The sequence below is a fragment of the Symphalangus syndactylus genome, chromosome 23 (assembly GCF_028878055.3).
Source record: "Symphalangus syndactylus isolate Jambi chromosome 23, NHGRI_mSymSyn1-v2.1_pri, whole genome shotgun sequence".
Lineage (NCBI taxonomy): Eukaryota > Metazoa > Chordata > Mammalia > Primates > Hylobatidae > Symphalangus > Symphalangus syndactylus.
Genome location: NC_072445.2, coordinates 65,734,998 through 65,748,301, shown reverse-complemented (window position 1 = coordinate 65,748,301; position 13,304 = coordinate 65,734,998). Strand labels below are relative to the sequence as shown.

Here is a 13,304-nt window from a genome sequence, read left to right as displayed (position 1 = left end):
CTCCTTCACAGTTGTTGCCTCCAGGAAATCCCCTCTCCAGTCACACGTGCCAATTCCACCCATTTCTCAGTCCTTGAGCAAATGGCTCCTCTACCAGAAAATGCTTATCCTACCCTCAGTGGTATATGCTATCTCCTGTATCAATTCTCTGAGCATTTTATCAGGAGGCAGCATGCTCTAATGGAGAAGGGATGGGCTTTGAAATCAGAAAGGCTTGTTCCAAAATCCTGGCTCAATTTACTAGCTGCATGACTAGAGGCAGATTATTTATTCTCTGAACGTTTGCTTCCTTATCTATAAAGTGGGACAATAATATCCACCTCACCGGATTACTGTCATAATTACATTAAGTCCATAAATTATCAAATAGAGTCTTTAGGGCACAGAGGGAGGCTTAACAAATAGAAAATAATTTTTTCCTTGTTCTTTTCAACCGGTATTTTTCACGTTTTGCTTTCTGGGAGAATCATGTGTGCCCCCATTTTGTCTCCCTGGCTGGATGGCAGGTTCCAGGAAAGCAGGATCTTTGTGGGATTCACTGCTGCATTGCTCACAGCATCTAGCAAGCTCCCAGACATGGGTGATTCACACATATTTGATGAATGAATAAAAGAATGATACCATATTCTTGTCAATACGTATCACTGGAACCACTAAGTATGGGAACTGGAAAGGAGCTTAGAGATAAATCGCTGACCCCATTTCATTCTATAGATGAGGAATAACGTGACACGGAGAAGCTAAGCAGCTTGCCCATGTTACCATGTCAGTGAGCAGCGGCAGACTCAGCTCTGTGCTTCTCCTGCCCTGCCAAGCTGCTTCCCTGATCAGCCGCAGGCAGGTATGTGATGCCAAAAGCATTTCCTAGGAAAGTGGTACCTCCCTTACAACTCTGTCACTTGGGGAAACACCCACAAACAATAAACAATACACATGTACTATCTCCAGTGCCGGCATGATGTACTAGATTAAATAGGGAACGAGAGCTGGCTTTTAATAATCTGCCATCCGTCTAATATTTTTTTAAAAAGTATACCCCGCCGTATCTTCTTTGGTGAAAATGTCCAGTCAGAAGGCGTGGCTGGCGGAGGCAAACGGAGAAGTGAGGCAGCCCCAGCTGCGTGTCTGTCTCTGGCCTGGCTGTTTCCCTCTGGTCTACACGCTTCTTCCCACAGCCCCATTACAAAGGTCTGCTTTACTCAGTGCCTGAGCTGATGCCTAGCTACTCTCATAACCAGCTAAGCTAACGTGCTCATGGGAACTGTTTCCAGGGGACGGGACTGCATGTTTCTGGGGAAAGCCTTCCTCTTGGGCCTCCTCTGTTGTTGGCTGGTAGGAATTCCAGGCTAGGTCATGGGGTGAATGGAAACACGCAGCAGACGGCAACTCTTTAACCACTGCCCTGTGCTGACAAACTTGCTGCCAGATGAGAAAGGCATAAAGGGTGGCTTATGTAATGACAGGATTTACAATTTTATTTATGTGACAACTAGTACTATATCCTAAGTAGCATACTTAAGGCCGCTGGGCTTGCAGGTTCCTTAAATGAAGGCAGTACGTACCTAATTCTGCCTCTGTGTCCCATGACTGTCACAATACACTACGCTGTCAGTTTTGTTTCTGTTGAACCATTGGTAATCTTCTTCTTATTTTTATTTGTGGGAGAGAGGGTCTTGTTCTGTCGTTCAGGCTGGAGTGCAGTCATATGATCTCAGCTCTGCCTCCACCTCCTGGGTTCAAGCAGTTCTCATGCCTCAGCCTCCTGAGTAGCTGGGATTACAAGTGTGGCTAATTACACGCCTGGCTAATTTTTGTATTTTAGTAGAGATGGTGTTTTGCCATGGTGGCCAGGTTGCTCTCAAACTCTTGACCTCAAGTGACCCGCCGACCTCAGCCTCCGAAAGTGCTGGGATTACAAGTGTGAACCACCGCCCTTGGTAATCTTAAACACAACTAAGACACCAGGTCATAATGCAGCAAGTCTCTTGTGCCTGCCCAGCTGGGCGGAGAGAAGCTGGACATCTGGAAACTTACTTGATGAAGTGCTGCTGCTTGGTGTGACCAGGGGCAACTCACAGAACCTTCCAGAGCCTCAGTTTCCTCTTTTGTAAAAGAGGCAATCACCAGTACCTCCTGACGAGTAAAGCCATGTGAAATACACATGGACACTCTTGGAAAACCTGTGGTTTTCAACAGTGGTGCTCAACAAAATCATCTCTGTAAGTCTTCAAAAATACATCCTGATGTGTAGTCAGAACTGGCAACCACCGTTGTATGGTGCTCGACACATATAAGTAATTACTGATATATTGAGGGCTGTTCATGAACACTCAAATGAAATGACCATATATGCTGTGAATACAGACAGATACAATGAAAGACTCTAATAATTTTAAAACAGCAAAGCAAACAGAGAGCCCATCCCTTAGAAGTTGAACATCCCAGATAAAAATGTTAAATTGCAGCAATAAACCCTGAAACGCCCTAAATAGGGACATATGGAATGCTCTGATTGTAAATTGCTGGCTCTTCCCTACATCTAGTAAAGAAAATTACCTGCTAAATGTTATCATAAATGCTACGGAAACATTTTTTTACCTAAGTTATAGAGTCAACCAAGAAAAAAACCCTATAAATTAGATATTCTAAATCTTTAAGCCACTAATTTTAATCAATATCAGTCTGGAGGTTTTAAATGACTTTCTCCTGAACCTCGCCACCCCATCAAGTAATTATCAGAAACATTTATTTCATTCCATATATTCAATCTTACAAGTTCATAAAATATTAGCCTATTAAGTTAACATAAAAATGTAATGCAGTGGAATGAAACAGCAGAAGGAATCTCATATAACACCTGCAAACTGGGTCTATAGGAGGTTGATTTTTAATATTTCACTGACCACCGCTATTCCCCCATCTCCAGCTCCCAAGCCCCAGGGTGGGTGAGAAAGGAGGTTGCAAAGGGGATCACGTGCTGGACAGAGTGGCACGCAGGATCTACGATCACACAGGACACAGATGGAAACATCAGAAGACAACCCAACACCTCATACAGATTAAAAAGAAAGGCGGATTCGGCCGGGCGCGGTGGCTCACGCCTATAATCCCAGGACTTTGGGAGGCCGAGGCGGGCAGATCATGAGGTCAGGAGATCAAGACCATCCTGGCAAACACTATGAAACCCTGTCTCTACTAAAAATACAAAAAAAAAAATTAGCCGGGCGTGGTGGCACGCGCCTGTAGTCCCAGCAACTTGGGAGGCTGAGGCAGGAGAATGGCATGAACCCGGGAAGTGGAGCTTGCAGTGAGCCGAGATCGTGCCACTGCACTCCAGCCTGGGCGACAGAGTGAGACTGTCTAAAAAAAAACAAAAAACAGAAAGGCGGATTCACAAAGGTGCAGTAACTTAACCCAAATTACACAGTGTTAGAGGGGGGCATCAGGGTTCAGGTCTCCTCACCCCAGGCCTGGGACTTTTAATAAACAATGGCATTCTAACAGGATGGGGTGGATAGATCGAGCAAGAGTGACACAGAAGCACTGCTTCTTTTCTGTACAGAATTACTGAGTCCCCTACCCTGCCTACTGTGAGACTGATCTTTTATTATTATTATTTTTTTGAGATAGAGTCTTGCTCTGTTGCCCAGGCTGGAGTGCAGTGGTGTGATCTTGGTTCACTACAAACTCTGCCTCCCAGGTTCAAGCAATTCTACTGCTTCAGCCTCCTGAGTAGCTAGGATTACAGGCATGTGCCACCACGCCTGGATAATTTTTGTACTTTTAGTAGAGATGGGGTTTCACCATGTTGGCCAGGCTGGTCTTGAACTCCTGGCCTCAAGTGATCTGCCTGCCTTGGCCTCCCAATGTGTTGGAGTTACAGGTGTGAGCCGCTAAGCCCAGCTAGATGGATTACTAATAAATACTACTACAGAAACATAGGACAGTTTTCAGAGTCCGTCTTTACTAGGCTACTAGGCAATTCCTCAGCCACTGAGATCATTTACACAGAAGGAAATTACTGATGCTGGTAAATTCCGTCATTTTTCAGAAACCACAGGGTTTCACTGGCTGTGGGTGTTGGGAAGGCTGGGGAGTCATGCCAATATTTATGTATCTTTGAAGGATGATACGTTGCTGTACCAGTATGTCAGGGAACCAGCCTACCAGAAAACCAGGATTCTCACACTGGTCCTGCCATTATTCTGTTGTAAAGTCTTGGGCCTGTTTTTCTTGGCAGCAAAACGTATGGATAGCCTCTCCCAGCTACTTTGAAGGCTCACATGTTAATGTACAGAGGAGTACTTAGGAAAGTTTAAGGCATTAAGCAAAGCAAAGGAAAAAACAAAGGTCTTTGGTATGTTACACCTCTTGGAATTGTGTATGTTCCAAAGTATTATACATGATCCCTGTGAAATACACATTAGTTGTCTCCTATGGCTAAGGACAACAGGCAGAGAGAAACGTCTTGAGATATGTTTGGAGGCAGGCTGGGCAAACCCAGTGTTCTCATTTCACACACAGTTCTCCAGAGGAAACACAAGATTTATAATCTGTTATTCAACAGTCATTTTTTCAATAGGATGGTATCACCTGTTTTCTGGAGTGTTTGCCAAAATAGGAGGCAAAGAGATAGAATGAATAACCGTTATCAAATCCAGGATGATGAAACGAAGTTAGCTCTGAAGAGGAAGACTGTGCTCCAAAGATACAGCCTAAGCTCAACATGCAAGGCAGCCGTTCATGAAGCTGAGGCTCACAGCCCCTTTTTCTGCACACTGGCCAAGAGATGGCTCCTTCCAGCAAGGCACTGTGCTTCGGTTGGAGAGCCCCTGGGACCTAGGAGAGGTGCTGGGACCACATGTGCCCGCTAATGGTCCAGGTCTTTGGAGTGGCTGGGGCAGGAACCCATGGTATGTATGTGTGCAAGAGTGTGCCTGTACATTTGCTATACTGGACTCATCACAGCATTCCAGAACACAGTGGCAGCCAATCCACTGGTAGCAGAAAGAATAAGGTGGGGGCAGAAGCCAGGATAGAGGGGCAAAGAAATAAAAAGCAAAGCAATGGTGCACGTGTGGAATGGCTGGAGCTGCCCGTCCATCTTGAAGGACTTCCAGTCTGGGTGGGTGACCTGCGGAGGCTCCTTGCTGAGCTGCCTCATGCTCTAGATGGCATTAGAATAATGCCCTGTCTCAGATTTGTTTTATGCAACTGAAATCCAGATCTCCTATAATCTGTGTTGCGCTACAACCAGAAACAGAAACGGAAACACCCAGCTCTTCTTCAGGGAGGGATGGTGACGGGGAAGATGGATAGGAGAGTACGGGTGAGAATCTGTACTGCAAGGCAGTCCTGACTTCCCAGGGGCAGCTCTGCAGCTGCTCATGAACCTGCAAAGCTTTCAAATCACAACAGACACAATGGGAATGTCACAAGATCTCCCCTGAAGCTCTCGCTTTAGCCCAATTCCATCTTTTTAAGAGAAACTGGTAAATAAGAATAAAGCAATGCTAAGCCCACTTTCCAGAATCTCTCCCTTCAAGTCAGATAAACAGCACTGGGCTACAAGGTCAGTGAGTTAGTGAACCTAGCAAAAGAAAGAAGAAAACATTCTTCTGTTCTCTTACAATCACATGAATATTTGCTCCTTTATAAGAGTTACTAAGTGAAAGCACTCAATGTGAAAAAGTATTTTCCCTAGATCATCAGGAATAACCTAGCGTGGCAAAAGTTACCATTCAATGCCTACATTTTATGACACATAATTTCACTTAAAAACAAACATGTAAATAAATAAGGACTTAGGTATCTGCGACGGACTATGATGCAGTACTCTGATAATTGGTAGGTTATTGCCAGGTTCGGATTGTAGTTTCTTTGTGAAGGAAGATCCACAGCAATTATTTCTCATACAATTAGATATTCACAACCAGTGAACATAATGAAATGTTCTTTGCATGAGCCCTGCAAACAGGAAGTACCTAAACAGCATCTAAAACTAAAAAAAAAAAAAGAAGACTGAAATCTTATTATTTTCAACAGTATGCCTTAACGACAGAAGGAATCATGTAGGTTACTTTAAAACAGAAACAACAGAGAATTCCCAGAGGTGGTATTTGGGAGTGAGATTTGATTTTTATTTTACCTGGCTTAATAATGAAACACGAAAGGTGGCTCCCAGTTTCTCCGAGATCAACATATTAGTCCATTTAAAGAAATGCCACAAGAGGCTGTTCCTACTTCTCTTTAGAAGACAGATTTCGTTTGTTCTTGCTTAAAATTGAATATATCTCTCAATTTTAACAGTGCCTGAGCCAGAGTAGGGTAACATGAATTGGATTTTAATCAAGCCTGTAGGCGCAGACTGCAGTGAGAACACCCCAGCCGGCCAGCAGCTGCCTCTGCACTGTTGGCAGGCCCTGCTGCCATCCAGGAGGTCTAATAAAAAGAGGATGCAGGATTTGACAGGGGTGCTGGCCCGAAACGCCAGGACAACAACAACAACACAAACCACACACTCTGTTTGCTATGGGGACAGGATCAGAGAGAAGGAAAAAAAGAACAAAAGAAAAAAAGGAAGAAAAATAGCCCCTACCACCCAAATTTATAATGTATATGTCTGTGTCTGTGTGTACATTTATGCATGCATATACACATGTGTCTTCATATATATCTATACCGATATAAGAGTAATTAAGCAGTGTTTCAAAGTATCTCAAGAAGCATAAACAAACAGGAACAGAAAAACCTTGGGCAAGTATTCTTGGCAATAAAAATTTATACTGAATGCATTGTCACAAGCCAGGATTAATAATATTCTTTTCCAAAGCCCTTGCCACACACAGAGTGAGATATAAACTGGCTATGGCAGGTTTATTTCTCTGGTCTGCAGGTTTTTGTTTTTTTTTTTTTTTTTTTAAAAGACAGGGTCTTGCTTTGTCACACAGGCTGGAGTGCAGTGGTGCAATAATAGCTTTCTGCAGCCTCAAACTCTTGGGCTCAAGCGATTCTCCCACTTCAGCCTCCCAAGTAGCTGGGACTATAGGCATGCACCACCATGTCTGACTAATGTTTTACTTTTTTGTAGAGGGTCCCACTATGTTGCCCAGGCTGGTCTCAAACTCCTGGCCTCAAGCAATCCTTCCACCTTGACCTCCCAAAGTGTTGGGATTAGAGGTGTGAGCTACCATGCCTGGTCAAGTCTGCAGCTCTTGAGGTCATGTCTGTCAAGCAGAAATCTAGAGTGGTAGCCATTGCCTCTGCCAGGCTGGAAGAGGGTCAAATCTGGAAGAAACAAAGATTTCTAGGGGCAACATCCCTTGCAGTTTGAGAGGGAGTATTTTAAAGGTTCATAATTTTACTGAAATGTAGGTGAGAAGGCAACCTTGGCCCCCTCATCATGCAGGCAGGTTCTGAAGGTGGACCTTGGCTGGGCCATATGAGGGAGGTGGGATCAGGGAAATTCTAATGCCACTGCATGCTGAAGTCATGGATTTCAGGGAAAGGCATGATCAGATCTGTGTCTGGGAGAAAGCTGGGCTGGAGGGGGCCAGACTGACAGCAGCGATTGTACTCTTCCAAAAGAACTGTATACTAGGCAGGTAGGATGGTCCCCATGGGGTCCTGGCAGCGGGGTGGGCCCCAGACACGTATGTGGGTGTTATCCCCATTCAGGAGAAGATGAAGATGAGTAGAAGACAGGGCCAGATTATGCAATGCTGGGACAAGAGGACAAGCCTAGAAGGGGCCATGGAGGGGACTGAGCCATGGTGAGAGGGAAGCCAGGAGAGAGGGGTGTTTCAAAAACCAGTGCAGCAGGATTTTCCAGAGAAACTGATCAATGCATTGTCAGAAGCTGAGAGTGATCATGCAGAAGAAGGGATGGAAAGGACTTATTTTAATTTATTCATTGTATTTACAACAAAGAGGCCACTGGTGACCCTGGTGAGAGTAGCTTTTGAACAAAAGTATTTTTAGCGTCCTTTACCACCTACATGGCTACTATCCAAGCCCATCTCAAGCTCTCTCCAGAGAAAACCTGTCCTCTAGCCTCCCACAGGGAGAGCACACCTTAGGTCTTGGGTCTTCCAATCTTGACATTCTGTTCAAGACCTTTCCTTACAATTCATACCTATCTTTTACAATCTACCTCGAATCACATTCTGGGAAGTTTTATGGGACTTCCTCAGTTCATAGTTCTTGATACTTCCTTTAACCTCAAAAAGCATATGAACATTGACTTTGGCTTACATCAAACACAGCTCTGCCCTCTTGACACACGGGCACTGGCTTAGAATCTGCTTTATTTTCCCACATCCTCATCTCTCCTCGTCTATGCCTTTCTCATTTGAAGCCATCACTTTTTCCTGGGATGTTTTTCTTCCATTTTAGTTTGTTGCTTCCTGAAATCCCTTCTCTTTTTAAAACTTCAGCTTCCGGCTGATCTTTTCAATGCAGAAGCAGTTCGAGGACCACCCATCCGGAAGTGAGGTCTTAATTCTCTGGACTCCATTAGCTTGGTGACTGCTATTTGTGTAACTCATAATAGTAAATGGCCCTTTTCTTCAGCGGTGTCTATTTGTGTGTGTATCATTCCCTTCTTCCCAGTGGATGCTAAGCTCCTGGAGTAGTAGCAAACTGGTAGAATCTCAGAGTTTGGCAAACCTGGGTTCAACTCCCTTGGATTGGTTACTAGCCTCTGGGACCCTCCACATGCTCAGCTGAGAAGTGGAGAGCAGAAGGCTGACGCATCACGCATCAGGTATGGGTCTCAACCCAAGAGATATGGTTTGGCTGTTTCCCCACCCAAATCTCATCTTGAATTGTAGCTCCCATAATTCCCACGTGTGGTGGGAGGGACCTGGTGAGAGGTGATTGAATCATGGCGGCGGGTCTTTTCCGTGCTGTTCTTGTGATAGTGACTAAGTCTCACAAAATCCGATATTTTTATAATATCAAATTTAAAGGATATTAAAGGACTGAGTACCACCAAGGCTTTTTTTTAGAGGAGTTCCCCTGCACATGCTCTCTTGCCTGCTGCCACGTGAGATGTGCCTTTGTTCCTTCTTTGCCTTCTGCCGTGATTGTGAGACTCCCCCAGCAATGTGGAACTGTGAGTGCATTAAACCTCTTTTTCTTATAAATTACTCAGTCTTGGGCATGTCTTTATTATGAAGATGAACTAATACACCAGGTAAGGTGGAAAGGCACCTGCTTGGTGCATGGCTCTGCAGGCCTTCACTGACCACGAGATGTTCTCCTTCCCTATGCCTCTGAGTCAACTGGCCATTTATAGACATGGAAAAGCTCCAAATATGTGATGGGGAGCAAATGATTTAGACCAGAAAAATGGCATTCCATTTTCTCTACCCTATGTTAACAATATAGAAAGTCAGTCACAGTCTAACTGCTCTGGACTTCAGCTTTCCTTTTCCCACTAGACAAATTAAGAATATGGTCTTGTTCCAAACTACGGAAAATGCTGAGACCCTACACTGATAATACTACATATGTGGAATATCTAAAACTAGAAGAAGAAATCACTAAGTTACAGAATTATGAAAATATTCCACCTTATATTAATGATACACAAATTTACATTTTTAAAATTAAATAACAGTATTCTGAACTAGTGAGTGAAAAACTATGTTAAGAATTAGAACCAGGTTGGAGGTTGTAGATGAAAACTTTATTTACTGTTTGCTCTTTGGTTGGCAGAAAAGATAGATAAAGAAACAGAAAAAATATATGAAATGCAAAAACCTATTAGCTAAATGATAAATTAGTAGGACCTATCTTTAAAAGTTTTTATTTATTTATACTTTTCTATTGCATTGTCTTCAAATTGTTCTATATAACCTGTTTTCTTGAACATATGACAACCTTAAATAGATTATTAGATGAGTACAGCCTTACTGGTTAGCATTTGGAATAACTTATGAAATCAAAGCAGTATAGTACAAAATATGAAAATATATCTTTTTTTTGTTGTTACTGAAGAGGAGAGTAAGATTTTAACTGCTGAAGAAAGCAGTTGCAAAGGGCTGTATGAAATATGTAAATATTTCAGAGATGTATTTTCATTACAGTATATCTGTATTCACAATAGCATTTAAGAAATAAAAATTAAAACAGCTCCTACCACTACATTTCTCATTGCAGGTGGCTGTTGGAGCCCTGTGCTTTCACAGTATTGACATACTTGCGTTACACTCATGAACTCCTAATCAGTGTAGTAGGGCTGAGGAGAAGGAAAGACGAAGGGACACATGAACAGTCTAGGCCTTTCTTGTTTGCAAGAGCTCTCTCTGCTGAGATAACACTGGGTGCCCATTATCTTCAGCGAGGTTCTCAAGGGGTGATTAGGAGGGGAGGGAAGTCTATCTCTTTAGGAAATCTGTGAGCATATTCATGAAAAGACACTCTTAACCACTTTCTGTTACCCATTCCCAGGATTTATAACGACTCCCAGAAAAAAACTGTAAAAAGAACTCCTCCCCAACCCAGCCACAACACAAGTCATGTAGCCTAACAGGTTGCTCAGGAAGGTGACCATGGCATTTGAGCTTTAACTATGAGAGGACTGAGCACCACCAAGGCTTTCAACCTGTCTGCACTGCAGAATCACCTGGCTACACTCTTGGCCTCAGGCATCGCTAGTTTCTAAAGCTCGCTAGATGATTTCAGTCAATCAGTAAGTATCAGAGCAGAATGTTTTAACTTGGTCTTTGTGTCAATTTTACACCCATTTCATTTACCTTATTTTTAAAAATCCCACTAAGTCTCCCAGCTTTTTAGAACTTCCAGGCAGAGCACACAAGAGGCCTCCTTACTTCATAGTTGCTCCTTATATGTCCCTTCAGTGTTTCCTGAAGGATGACACTACTGACCGTCGACAGCATGATGTGGCCCTGGGTCAGGGATGTGATGTCTACAGCTCAGAGATGGAGCAACAGAGAGAGAGAGAGAGAGAGAGAAAGACAGGAGGCAGGTGGCAGAGGAGATCTGTTTGCTCACATTTCATGGTAATGGAAATACTTTCTTCAAAGGGTTATAAGTATTTGTGAAGCCATCTGGTGTTTCCTGCTGTTGCATCCTTTAGATTCTGTATGTTTATACGTCTATGGCATCAAAACATCATGAGCCTAAACAGTAATATTTGAAGGACGTTGTATTTTAATGCAATCATACATAATGCCAATGCTTTATAAACATACTATTTAAGAACATCATTAGTATGGATTATTTGAACAGTTGAATTACATACATATTCTCTCATTAGAAGAAAAGGGAAACTGATAACAATAAAAGATGGAATCCTTGTATGTTAACTGGCCATCTGGATATGGCCTTTTGTAAAGTGAACATTCAAGACTTTACCTATTTTTAAAAGTTGGCTCTCAGCCTTAAAAAAATTGATTTGTAGGATTCTTTATATATTGTGGATATAAATTTTTCTTATGTTTTCTTCCTTTTCATTCTACTTTTTCATTCTCTAAATAATAGTGCCTCTGATACCATAATTTTAATAGGGTCCAATGTATTAATTTTTTCCTTTTATGGCTCACTCTTTTGTGTCCTGTTTAAGAAGTCTTTGTCTGCTCCAAATTTACAAAGGTGTTGTTTCCTCCAACACTTCATTGTTTCACCCATTCAAATCTACAATCCATTTCATGTATGGTATGAGGAAGGGGTCAAGACATCTTTCCCTTCAAATAGCAATCCAATTGGATAAATCCATTTATTGACAAGGCCGTGCCATGCCCACTGCACTGCACAACACCTTTGACATAATCAGGTGACTGTATAAAAGTGGGTTTCTTTCTGCAGGTTATTCTGTTTCACCGATCAGTTTGCCTAGCCTCGCACCAATGCCACACTACCTTCATTACCAGAGCTTTAGAACAGGCTTGACATCTGGTGGCAGAAGCATTCCAACTTTTTTTTTTTTTTTTTTAAGAATTCCTTGGCTGTTCTTGGCCATTTGCATTTTCATGTGAATTTTTGAATGAGCATCTCAGTTTCTGCAAAAGAAAATTTGCTAGTCCCAGGACTGCATTAATTTTTTTTTTTTTTTTTTTTTTTTTTTGAGATAGAGTCTCACTATCACCCAGGCTAGAGTGCAGTGGCATGATCTTGGCTCACTGCAATTTCTGCCTCCTGGGTTCAAGCTATTCTCCTGCCTCAGTCTCCTGAGTAGCTGAGATTACAGGCATGCACCACCATGCCTGGCTAATTTTTGTATTTTTGGTAGAGACTGGGTTTCACCATGTTGGCCAGGCTGGTCTCAAACTCCTGATCTCAGGTGATCCTCGGCCTCCCAAAGTGCCGGGATTACAGCATGAGCCACTGCGCCCAGCCTAGGACTGCATTAAATTTATATATTTGGGGAACATTAACAACTTTATAATATTGAGTATTCTAATCTATAAACATGGAATATGCTGTCATCTATAAATACATGAAAAGGCAATCATCTCATTAGAGAAATTCAAATTAAAACCACCATATCCACTAGAATGGTTAAAAATAATACAGGAAATACCAAGTACTAGAAAGGATGTAGAAAAGCTAGAACACATGTTGCTGATGGGAATGCATTTTGGCATAACCACTTTGGACAACCGCTTGGTCGTATTTTCTAAAGCTGTACACATATGCAAAATCTATGATCTAGCAATTCCATTCCTAGAATGACAGCTCACTAAAGATAAGTATCTGAAAGTTCATAGCGGCACTATTCACACTAGCCCAAAATTGGAAACCACCCAAATGCCCAGCAATAGTAAAAAGAATGAATACATTGTGCTTTATTCACACAATGAAAAAACATACAGCTCTGAGGATGAACTGTCCACATCTACATGCAGCAATATGGAAGAATCTCACAAATAATAATGAGCAAGAGTGATCAGATTCCATCTAGATAATGTATAAAGAGAGCACCACTGTATGAGATGCCTTTTAATAGAATGGAAAAAACAGCAAAACCAACCTATTTCAGAAGTCAGGATAGTGGTTATTGGTGGTGGAGTACAGTGACTGCAAAAAAATTCTCAGTGTTTCTAGAGTGTTAGTAATGTTCCCTTTGTTTATGTGGATTCTGGGTAGATGGTATCTTCAGTATATAAAAATCCATCTTGGCCGGGTGCGGCGGCTCATGCCTGTAATCTCAGCACTCTGGGAGGCCCAGGCAGGCTGATCACTTGAGGTCAGGAGTTTGAGACCAGCCTGGCCAATATGGTGAAACCCAGTCTCTACTAAAAATTTAAAAATTAGCTGGGCGTGGTGGTGCACACCTG

The 13,304-nt window shown here is 42.6% G+C and overlaps 1 protein-coding gene across 3 annotated transcripts in view; it reads right to left on the bottom strand.

Annotated features, from left to right (window-relative positions):
* LYRM4 (LYR motif containing 4) overlaps window positions 1–13,304 on the bottom strand; it is a 154,451-nt gene that overhangs the window by 42,318 nt on the left and 98,829 nt on the right. The window lies entirely within an intron of this gene.